We start from the raw sequence: 11476 nt of genomic DNA on the forward strand, positions 1-11476 counted from the left end.
GGAAAAAGCCCATATTTAACGGTCTTAGCCCGTCAAATTTTGAGAAATTTGACAGACCATCTCATCAAATATGTCCGTCAAATATTTTCTTGTAGAATTTTTTTTGTGACGGCCCTGGACTATCAAATTATTGGAGAATGAGCTTAAAAAAAACAAACAAAAATTCATAGAGTATGGCCATCGAATTTGGAGGTTTAACAAACAATAGCACGATCCTCTAATTCACCAATCACAATAAACGAAATAATAAAAAAAATCAGAAAAATAAAAAACAAAAGAAAAATCATAAAACAAACTCCAAATTAAATTAAACAACTCAAAATTCATATTATATATTGAAATTTCATTATTAAACAAGCTCTAATAGAAGCAATTGAGCACTTACAATCAAGATCCCAAGTACAAGGCTAAAACCTCAAAAATATCAATTCCAATAACTAAAATACAATTGCTTTCTTCCAGCTTTTCATCAAGTAGTCTACCATTATTGCTTTCTCTTGAAAGACCCCTATCAACACACCAATCGGCTCAAATTCAAATAGAAAAATAGACATAGTTGTGCCATCTAGGGCAAAGATATTTCACCTGACAATGAACTAAATGCGTAGCAAATCAAGGTGGAAGCGATGCTCCATGGACCTAATTAAAGGTAACAAATACTTATTATGAGAAATGTCACTTAGTGTATAAATTACACTGAATGCATAGAGAAAAAGTACACACATTATAGGCTAAATGAGCACATGTAAACATTATCTGAAAATACAAATCACAATTCTAAAATGTAAGCAGTTGCAAACATAAGAGCACATTATAGGGCAACAAACCACTAGACATGAAATGAACGATCAACCAACAAGTTCTCTTTAGACACTGCAGCAATAGAGTACTTGTAATCACAAGGCACTCCACACATAATATTTAACAAAAAACAGAATAATTGGTAACACTATTTTCTCTAGCACTTAAACTGGCTCAGAACTTGTTACTCTGACCTAAACTTTCCCTAGCAACATACAGATCTGGAAGCAAGTTGCAATCTAAGGAAGTGCACTCATGCAGAAGAGCCAATAAACATTATTTCATACAAAAAAATATTGCCCGGAAAAGGTAAAACTAGGATTCGGAGTTGTCTTCAAAATTTAAAATATGGTCATATGCGCTCAAACAGCAACAACAATGATGAAGTACTAAAGAACTAATAGAAACAAACTTAAATATGCTTTAAAATTCAAGGAACTTTAGCTGAGTGTTATTGACTAATATTTCTAATAGATAAACTATCACAAGACTTGAAAAATAAACAATGATAAACTGATTAGTCTTATCCATAACAAATGCTTCCCCTAGAATCTGTCCAATCATGTGTTTTTTCACTTTCTATGGGAAAAAAGGAATTATAAATTCTATAGATAACAAATTAGAACCATCAAAATAATCCACACTGCAATATTGTAATCAAAAGAAAACCACCTTTGCAAACTAAAGCAGTGTCATCTCATGTCTTTAGCTTGGTCAACTCTGTAATCTTTGAAGTGACTTTTAATTTTGCCTTCACCATCTCTTCCTAAAAGAGAATAAATAAATAAAAAGTTATTAACACACTTAGCACCATCATCTAACATATTGCAACCTAATAGCTCCATTAGACCTTAAATCACTAGCATATCTCTGTAACTTGAAGAACGCATTCTATTTTACAACTTCTGATTTTTTGCTCATCATTAATCTTTTGGAGCTGTAAAAGGAACCAAAAGGGATAAATAGAAAGTGGATCAGCATCTCTTTAATAATGTAAACATATACCCAAGATAACGTCACTCAACCAAGTTTTGAAAAAAAAACATGTGAAACCATCTCGTACATGGACATAGAAGTGAGCGTACCTGTCCTAAGATGTTACATTCCATTTTTTATATAGAACATATTGGAGTATGTAACATAGACGGGGACACATTTATTAGTGTCAAACATTGATAAAAAGTACTAGAGCACCACAAACTCGACTTCAATGAAAGTAACAAAGATGAGACTATTAGAATACATGAGTGGTAAGAATAATAAAGATAACCACAAATGCGACCATTCAAGGAAATTTAGGAATACCCCAATAGTAAACAAACATGTTTTGAATTTTGAAGGCTTCAAAAAGTATGTAAAGCTATGAGGTTGAGAACAAATTTTCTAACCATTGGGGTGAACAATCAATCTCTATGGCACCATATAGACCTAATTTCTTTTTTCGTTAAAAATATTCCTTTGACAATTCCGAGTTAGTAGAATTTGTCTTTTGGTCCCTCCATTGCAAAAAAAATCTTGGTTGTCTAAGCTTTCTCTTCCGTACAGAGTCCAAAAGAAATACTTATGCACTAGTGGCCAGAAATATCTGAAAATTAAATACAGAGAGAACCACGATAGTAATTTGATTCTGAACACAGTTTTATTAATATCAGATGTGGAATCACTAGGTTCTATTGTCGTACCTGTTGATCGAGAAAAGTTGCAATGTCTGTTGGGTGGATATTTTCAACATTAAATGAACAAAGATCGATACAAAACCTTGACCCCAAAACATTCAAATGTTTTGGGAATTTATCATATATGTATCAGAACGTATTGGTTTTATCAAATGTATCAGCTGATATCGTCTCAATTTTTTCATTAACCGAAACGTTCAATCAATACGATATTTTAAACCTTGGTCATACTGACAAAAGTTCCTTCTTAAGAATTTCAGCAATTCATTTGGAAGCTCATCGGCTCACTTTACAAAATTAAATTGATCTCTATACTTGTATATATAATATGCATTTTCCATTCCTGGACTTTTCAATTGGATTGGAGCATTTATTTTTTTAGGACTGCCTAAGTGTTGATGCCACCAAGCAGAGATATGGTACCCGAATTTCACAGCAGGGGAACTACTCTTAGTCTGTTACCATCACTAATCTTCTACTGGAAATTTCATGGGAGAAAAAGTAATGTATTTCACAAGAAAAATGCAACCCCTTCCTGTCTTAACACTAAAAATTCTGCCACACTAAGATAACATTTTCTTTGTGTGGATATGTATACTGAATAACTTTATAGAATAATACATAGCCTTTATAGTACCTCTAAGATTATCTTTAGGAAGATTTACAGCATATAACATAGCCTTGCATTTTTAAAGTATCCCTAGCCAAAAAGGAACAAAAAACTATAAGGCCGAAAAAAAAAAAAAAATGAATTGTTAGGACAAGAGGAAAGAAGAAGAGCTATGAACTGAATTTGGTGAATGAGAAATGTACTCTTCAAGGATGAAATTTAAGCCAGGTGTTTCAACTATCCAATATGTGTTTCATAACTACCCAATCTTTGTATTAATATAGACCATCCACCATATTATTTTTATGGTCCAAAAATGCAGACAGGATGCATACTTCAAAAGTTAATATATTTATTAGTGATATTAGGTGTAACTCCTTGCAAAATGCAGATAGGATGCATAATTTCTTAAGGAGTTGCAGAGTCATATAGTAAGAGAACATGGCAAGAAAAGAATGCAACGCTGCATATAAGCATAAAAAAATAATATAATAACTTCTTAAGAAATACCTGGGGACTGTTCCAATTCAATTGGACAGCTTTTGCATAGTTCTTTGTTGCCTGAAAAATAACAAAAAATAAAAAAAGGAACACTTTAGATTTCCATTGTTCTTATGATATAAACTAACTTTATTATTTATGTACAATTTTAAAAAAGAGCTCCATTTGAAATTCTTTAAATAGATTTGACGACATCCCATGTCAATGAGAAAAATAACATCAAACAGTGCAGCTCTAAAGTCAATGCCAAACTAAAGCTATATCCATAACAGTAAGGTCTGTCATAAGGTAAATCAGAAATATAAAATGATGCACATAATTAAGTGGATTGAAGAAAAATATCAAAACCATGCAGATGAAACTTTAGGTGCAAAGAGATGTACAAAGCATGGCCATTTGTGCCTTGTGAGTAGTAGAGCAAATGATTTTTCACCCTCTACTTAACTATGCCAGCTCATGATATAAAAACTTGTTAATCATTAAAAAAAAAGTTCTTCCAAATAATAAAACAAGCCATTCAAATCAAACCTAAAGAACCAAAGCCCAATTGTAAAGTGCATCATAATTTCTATAGAAGAGAGAAAGTGCTGATCAGCATTCAAATCTATAGGAGAAATCATGTCCTCGTCAGATAATTCAGAAGTCATAATTAATAGGCTTTTATAAGCTAAAAAGACTTGGTTATATTCCACTAGGATCAAGGAATTCCTGATTTCTTTCAAAACCTTAAACTATGAGGTTTGATTCAAACCAAAAGAAGCAGGGTGGGTCCACTAAAATTTGATGGTAAGATCAGCATGATGTCATTGTTTTGTTGAGCTTAACTAGAAAATGTGATTATCAGATCAGCAATGATCCTAATATATTTTTAAGACTATATTATGTGCTTTTAATTTTTATAGATTAAAAATTACGTACAAAATCACCAATGATAAAACAAATTCTATAAGAAAAAAATTCAAATCTGATTTGCCGAATGAAGTTAATTTAATTTTTAATAGATAAAAGTTGAAGATAATCTCAGTTAGCATTGTAACAGTTAACCGTAACGAACAATTGAAATTAAGGAATTATATTCAAATTCACCATCGATAAAATGAATTCTATCAAACAAAAATTCAAAATTGATCTACAGAAATGAAGCTAATCTAATTTTTTTATCGATAGAAATGAAAGATGATCTCAATGGAATATTCTAAGGGATAATCTTGACGAACAATTGAAATTGAGTAATTACATAAAAAATCACCAATTTTAAAACAAATTCTATCAGGAAGAAAATTCAAAAACTGATCTATAGAATTATACTACTCCAATATTTTATACATAGAAACAAAGATGATGTCAATTTATATGGTAACAGTTAACCGTAATGAGAAATTGAAACTGATGAATTACAAAATGAAATATAAAATTAGAATCAAAATTACCTTCGGAGATGAACAAAGGCTGAGATTCGTGAAAATGAACGCCACGAACTGGTCCATCATGCTTATCAACCATTGTGAAGACTCGCAAGGATCCATGGCCTCTTACTATGTAAACTCAAGCCCTTCAACCGATTACTCTTTGTTTCAAATTTCGTCAACATCGTTTTGAATCAAATCTCAAACTCTAATTACTAAAAACTGCATCAATCACAAATCAATTTCATCAAAACTTTAAAAAATTGAACATACCTCAAATGCATCTCTGTGATCTTTCCCTAGATGAACAGAATTGGACTTATCAATCAAAAACATACCTCTTGATGACTTATTAGTCAAAAACGAGGATCTGATCGAGATTGATCGATCAAATAGAGTGGGAGATGAGATCTATCGAGGAAGACAGATCGAGAGAGAGAAAGAGAGAGAGAGAGAGAGAGAGAGAGAGATGTCAATCGAGAGAGAAGGAGATTGAGGGAGAGACTGAGAGCGAGACTGTGAGAGAGAGAGAGAGAGATCATGGGATTGAAAAATGTGGTCGAAAGCCGTGGAATTTTAAGTTATAAAATTCGTCAGGCCAGGCCCAACAAAAAAAAATTGTTTAAAATTTGGGTTTTTCATGTAGTGAAACTTGACTCAATCAACTTAAAATTTTACTAAGTTGGAGTTAAGACTCTACTCATGAGTTAAGCAAATTATATGGACATCCTTTAAAATTTAAATTACCATAGTTTTATAATGATAATTTTTTATTGGGATAAATTTTCTTGGGAAACCCCAGGCATCTCACTGGTCAGTTTGATGAAGAGCCTCGCAGGAGCATAACATTAAGAGGTGGAAAATAACTTAGGGTGGAAAAAGATTTTCCAATAAAAATCTATGAATTTTAAATTCCCTAGGAAAATGATTGGGGAAAATGGAAATAATGGGAAAAACTTGATTCCATTTTTTTATTACACTTGAAAAAATGATAGGGAAAAAACGAAAGAGAGAGAGAGAGAGAGAGATGAATTTTATTATTTCATGGGTATAGATGGAAAAATAAAATTCATCTTTATTGGATTTTAGCAAAAGCTTGGAAAATCATTTTCCATTGCAAAATAATCAAACACGAGGAAAATGACTTTCCTACTTATTTTTCATGATTAATCAAACACACCCTAAGCAGAAAGCAAATTCTAAGAAAATGTATAACCATAAATTTAAAAATCGCATTTTCCAGCCCATTTTTCACACCCAATCATACAAATCCATTTTTAATAGGGCATTCATTCTTATTGTACCTTTCAAATCAAGGGATTTGCAAGCTTGTGGATATGACACTTGATTTAGATGCAACATCCACCAGTATAAGTTTGGTTTGCACATTGTTTGGTCCATGGTCAATCGTAGGACGATCTACATGAACAATTGTGATGAGTACATGTAGACACCTCATTTTGCTTTTGACTTACCCATCAACTCTTCACCCCGACACGAACTATTTCTTGTGATAATCATCTCCAATTACCCTCAAACCATCATAAATTCTTTTGTTAGACTTTTTATCATACAAAATTAATTCAACATGAACATTAGACCATATAATGTTATTTTCATATTATATCTCAAGAAATCTATCACGGTGATATTCACATGATTTGGCTCTTCGGAAGCATACCTTTTGCCATCTAGATAAATAAAATCAAGCAATAGAAAATTTGTGAAGAAATTAATCAATCCCCCTCATGTGCGACCCGGATTATCTGCCTTTCTTGGAAATAAGAGTCACCTTTTTCTTCTTTTCTCTCTCTCTCTCTCTCTCTATTCTTTGGATCAATTAGGGTTTTCTATAATTGATGAAATAAAAAATCTCTTGATGTGTTCTCACATGTAGGTACCACAACATGGGTGATGTACCTTTCTCATATACACGAGAGAAGAGGGCATAGAGTTTCTCTTTTAATAAGATTCTTATCCATCAAGGTTTTCTAATAAAATAAAATAAATATTAATTTATAATTTCTAACAATCAGGATTTCCTAAATATTGACATTTTTTAATTATAAAATCAAATTTAAATAAAATTCCAAAATGTGAAAGTCGAACATTTTTCCTCGTGTCCCATTGAACCGGTTGTGATAAAATGTATTTTATTTAAAACTTTGTGCTTTTCAACTCATTTTGGATTCTATCAAAAAATAATTTTACATGTGTACACTATAGACGCCCCATTTTTTTCTAAATTGAGAGCACAAAAAATCTTTCAAAAATGGGCTTGACCCTAGGTATTTCTGACAAGGGCTTTAAAGCCCATCAGTTGATAAGGCAAAGGCCTCGACGCCATTTTAATGCTTGATTTCAGCCTGGTAGTGGTTAACCCAAGGACCAAGCCATTTTGGGTCCAGTCTTTGGCTCAGCCATGGACTTGTGCATTGTTTGCTTAGTATGGGGCTCACCGACGACTTGGTGCATTTTTACTTAGTCTATTACTTACCCAAGGACTATTCTATTAGGTAGTAGCAAGCCCATGAGTGCACAAGATTTTCTCAAGAAAATGATAATCTAAACCCCCCTAAGTGAATTTTTCCTCAAGAAAATCCCTTCTTTTTTACTTCTATACCCATGCATTAACTCACTACTTGAAAATTGGAAAATTCTACAGAAAAAAATTGACGGGCCATGGCCCACAAATGTTAGAAACTGAATTTTGACGGTCAAGGACATTCGAAATTCTTGATGTTCCCAGATTTGACGGCTTAGATCCTCTCACCCTTCATTAATTTGACAGTTTTGGCCTATTGAAAGATAAAATTTGACAATGAAAAATTCGACGCCGATCGGACTTCTTAGTCCATCGAATTTTATGAAATTTGATGGCCCAAGGCCATCAAATTTGGGCTTTTCTCACATTGTGACTCTTTAATAAATCCCCCACCAAGGTCTTCTAGTAATTCACCCATTCTTCTAATCTTGATTCCAAGTCCTTTTTGGTCCCCACTTGAGTTGAAATACCTCCTTAACTTCATCTTATTATAGCTAAATTAAGGTGATTTACTCTTATGCTCATCAACCCTATCCTCAATTTTAAAGAGTTCCTTGTAATTTGACTACATTCCAAGAGCCATGCCCTACCAAGAGAATGTTTTTAAATTTGTGTGCAAAGACATTTCTTTCCTTAGGTTGTTATAAGCTTAGCTAGGTAGAATGTTCATAAAGCCCAAAAATCAAGCACCAAATTACATACCACTTGGGCCCACGGAGGGTTAGAATGAGAGGTTTGCATAAATTACTTATCTGGAAAAATTTCAAAGATGGGTAAATATTCCTTTAATGACTTGGATACTATCTAGATAAATGATTTGAGACGATGTTTTATGCACCTTTTTGTTTTATCTCTCGAGATCAAACTCTTGTAGAAGTAAAATCCAATGAATGAGACGTATTTTAATATCTTTTTTAGTTAGAAGGTACTTCAATGCAGCGTGGTCATTGTAGACTATGACTTTTGATCCTATTAGGTATGGGCAAAACTCATCAATGGCATAGACATGGCCAGTATTTTCCTCTCTATTGTAGGACAATTAAGCTGAGCATTGTTAAAAATTTTATTTGCATATTGAATGACATGAGGAAGTTTATCGATTCATTGACCCCAGACAATGCCTACCGCATAATCCAATGCATAGCAAATGCCCTCAAATAGAATATTTCAATTTGGAAGTTGAATAATGAGAGTCGAGGTTAACTCGAACTTTAGGTGGTTGCTTGCAAAAACATGAATTCAAGAAATCAAAAGAAACATCATTGGCAAAAAACTCACATAAAGACTTCGAGATTTTCCTAAAATGTTTTATGAATCGATGATAAAAATTGACATGACATAAGAATGACCTAACTTCTTTGACATTTCTAAGAGGTGGTAATTTTTCAACTAATCAGACTATCGTTTTGTCTGCCTCAATCCCTTTTGTAGATATGATATGTCTTAGTACAATCATTGATATTATCATAAAATGACATTTTTTTCCAATTAAGGATTAAGTTGACATCTTTACAACACACTAAAACCAAAGTAAAGTGATAGAGACAATCCTCAAAACTTGGTCCAAAAATTGAAAAATCATCTATGAACACTTCTAGGAATCTTTCTAACATATCTGAGAAGATACTCATTATGCATCGTTGGAAAATAGTAGGTGCATTGTGTGGACACGTGATTTATTCAATTTTGAATATATCATCCACTTTGAGGGATTTTGGAGTCACCACCATTCATATTTGAAATGGGTGTGAATGGTCACCAAGATTACATTTTTTGAAAAATATGTCGATTTTGACATTTTGGTGACTCTCGTACGGATATGACTCATTTGGTCCAATTTTTGATTTTAGGTAAGGGGACTTATTGTATGGAGTAGGGAAGGTGTTAGCACCCTACTCCATCCACAATGGTGGTAACCTCGAATTCGGTCCATTTTAAAAAAAAAAAAAAAAGAGATCCGATATGTGCCCTTAAGTATGAGGGGTTTTGATGTTGGTTCAACCTATTAAGGGCACCCTTATTGAAAAATGGGCCATTTGATGGCTCAAACTATGGTGGTGTGCGTGAAGGTGTGTAGAAAGGGATGAGTAAAATACGAGAATTTGAGGGGGTGTTCTTTTGTTCAAATCCACCTTGCTCCTTTGTTGACTTCCTTGATAAATCCCTTTGACCTTCTTGGATTTTCTTGATAAGAAGTTGAACGTTGAAGGTAATAAAGGTGAGTTGAGAGTTGAGAGTAATGAGATAAGTAGAGAGTTTTTTTTTTTAAGTATTTTTCTCAAATTTTCATTTGGTAGTGAAAGTTAAAAATGAGGGAGGGTTTTATAGAGTTTGGGAGTTATTTTTACGGGTAAGATGGGGTGAAATGAAGAGAGGTAGTAAAATGGTGTGGGGTTTAAGAAAAAGGTAGGGGTAAATTAGAGAGGATTGAAGGCATTTGTATAAAAAGGTAAATGGGTTGTTTTACAACCCAAATGGGTTGGATCTTTCAACCCATTTGCGTTGAGTATTAGATGGAATAAAATAAATGAGAATGGTTAGGAGGATAGGATTGTGTAAGAAAGTAATTAATTGGTGAAGTGAGTTGAAGGGATGGGATTTTAATTAAAAGAAGGGTTGTGTAAGAGGGTGGTTGATGATATTTTGGGAGGGTGTGAGAAATGATGCCATGTGTTAAAATGGGTGAAAATGAAGAGTTTAGATGAATAGATGAGAGAGTATGAGTGTTTGATTTGAAAGGAAGGGTGTGGGTTTAGATTGTAAGTATGGGTTTTGTAGGAAATGATGAGGGTAGATTAGGGGGAAGTATAGGTTAGGGGTGTAGGTAGATTAGCTTTTTTTTAGAAAAAAGGTGATGGGTTAATGTGGGTAGATTAAGGGCAGGTATAGGTTAAGAGTGTGGGTAGATGATGTTCAGAGAAAAGGTGATGAGATAGGTTGGGGATGAGGAAGGTGAGTTTGGGTGGTGACATGTGTCCCACCTTGATGATTGTGGTGATTGATTGTGATGTTGGGTTGGGTTGAGAATTAGGCTTGGGTAATGAGTTGGGCTTGGGTAGAGTGTTGGGTAGGTATAGTGTTAGATTGGGCTTAGGTTGTAGGTTGAATATGAATGGATTTGAGTTGAATGGGTTTGGTTAATTGGTAGAATAAGAATGGATTTAGGGATTGAGTTGAGTGGGCTTAGGTGTGTGGCGTCCTGCCAAAACGCTAACACAAAATCCCTATGTCAGATCTCGAAGTACTAGTGAGACACCCCATTTTTACATTCGCCTGATTAATCAACTCGTCAACCCAATCGCAATGATTCCCAATTATGGATGTTTATTCCATTGCTTTATTTTATTACCAGAAATATTTCAGAAATCCAGATGAGGTATCTCGAACTGACAAAATTGTAGAAACCACGCTACGCTAGGAAAATATAACCCTAGAAGTTTAAAAATCATCATTTTTCAGACAAAAAGAAGTTTTACGATAAAAATCACTAAAAATGATCAAATTATCAAAATACCCCTAACATCAAAACAACCCTAGAGCCTACGTTACGCTTAGAAAAACTCATTCAAGCACATAAAACAACAAATCGAAATCAAATAAATCATTTCACCAATTTTAACAAAATTCGACAAAATTATGAAAATGCCCCTCATAAAGTTCATGACCATTTCACAAAAAAAAATTCATAAATGACACAAACTAATATTTCCATTGAATTTCTTATGAAAAATCGATTTTAAAACATCCTAGAACATTAAAAATTGACTTAAAACGTGAAAAGTCCTCTCCGGGGACAAAACGATAATTTCACAATTTTCATAATTAAAAATTTTGAAATTAATAAATAAAACATTAAATAATTAAAGTGAAACATTAATGAAATTAATTTAAAATTTTGAACTAAAAAAATCAATCAATTAGGCTCTCATGAAAAATT

The 11476-nt window shown here is 33.1% G+C and overlaps 1 long non-coding RNA gene across 4 annotated transcripts; it reads right to left on the minus strand.

Annotated features, from left to right (window-relative positions):
• Positions 1-302: 302 nt before the first annotated feature.
• LOC147382517 (uncharacterized) lies at positions 303-5554 on the minus strand. Of its 4 annotated transcripts, XR_015173568.1 has the most exons (7): positions 5333-5553; positions 5019-5216; positions 3598-3648; positions 1652-1738; positions 1474-1567; positions 586-639; positions 303-508 (listed from the first exon to the last, which is right to left on the minus strand). It is a non-coding gene; the product is annotated as an uncharacterized LOC147382517 (long non-coding RNA). The 4 variants fall into 4 exon arrangements; XR_015173567.1 differs by having other exon boundaries at positions 303-639; XR_015173566.1 differs by lacking the exons at positions 1474-1567; positions 1652-1738 and having other exon boundaries at positions 5333-5554.
• Between the last annotated feature and the right edge of the window lie 5922 nt (positions 5555-11476).

The sequence above is a fragment of the Akebia trifoliata genome, chromosome 16 (assembly GCF_017979445.1).
Source record: "Akebia trifoliata isolate Shusen 1 chromosome 16, ASM1797944v1, whole genome shotgun sequence".
Classification (NCBI taxonomy): Eukaryota; Viridiplantae; Streptophyta; class Magnoliopsida; order Ranunculales; family Lardizabalaceae; genus Akebia; species Akebia trifoliata.